At 28.2% G+C, this 770-nt stretch overlaps 1 pseudogene; it reads left to right on the top strand.

Annotated features, from left to right (window-relative positions):
* Positions 1-231: 231 nt before the first annotated feature.
* Positions 232-322, top strand: LOC111824878 (annotated as a pseudogene).
* Positions 323-770: the final 448 nt, after the last annotated feature.

Here is a 770-nt window from a genome sequence, read left to right as displayed (position 1 = left end):
GAGTATAACTTACAAATATAATATTGTGGGAAACACTCAGAAACCAAGGAGCAAAAAATGTATGATTTCATTTTTGTAATATAGAAAATTGGGTAAACTAATATATGGTATAAAAAGGAGAGAGATTTTTCTTCGAGTTGAGTGACTGGAAGGAAGCGCAAAGGGTCATCAGGTACTCAATTTGTTGATCTGAATACTTGACATATACATGAGAACGAATATATTATTTCTATTGTTTCTCCGCCTTTTGGCTAAGATCAAGTGTGGTATCTGTTCTTATCAGTTTAATATATTATTTCTATTTTTTCAATATTTAACTTGTGATGATTTTATGATTTGATACAATTATTCAATGTTTTACAGATAAAGTGTTTATATAATTATTATGCTCTTATGTTGAGTAATAAAAATGAATATATTAAAACAAAAATAATACAAATAAATCATGTAAAATTGGTAGGCTCAAAGTCAAGTTTTCTCAAGTGCTTCAATTTAGTACCTGACATAATTTACCTGCAAGGTATTCAAATGGTCTTTGATTCCAGATAAAATTAGTTATACTATATTACATAAATAAATTTCCTTAATGCACACAGACTTCAAATATCCTTGTGGTTGTATCAAACACATCACAGTGTTTTAAAATAAGGCTTTTACTCCTTATAACCACAACTTTAAATCTTTGTGGTATTCAGTACATATGGACTGTAATATTCCTTATGTAAATGTTGATGAGGCTCCAAAAGCCATTTTAGTGAAAATGTATATTG

Source organism: Myotis lucifugus, unplaced genomic scaffold (assembly GCF_000147115.1).
Source record: "Myotis lucifugus unplaced genomic scaffold, Myoluc2.0 scaffold_9912, whole genome shotgun sequence".
Taxonomy (NCBI): Eukaryota; Metazoa; Chordata; class Mammalia; order Chiroptera; family Vespertilionidae; genus Myotis; species Myotis lucifugus.
Note: the sequence above shows the minus strand (reverse complement) of the source record. Positions and strands in the feature narration are given on the sequence as shown.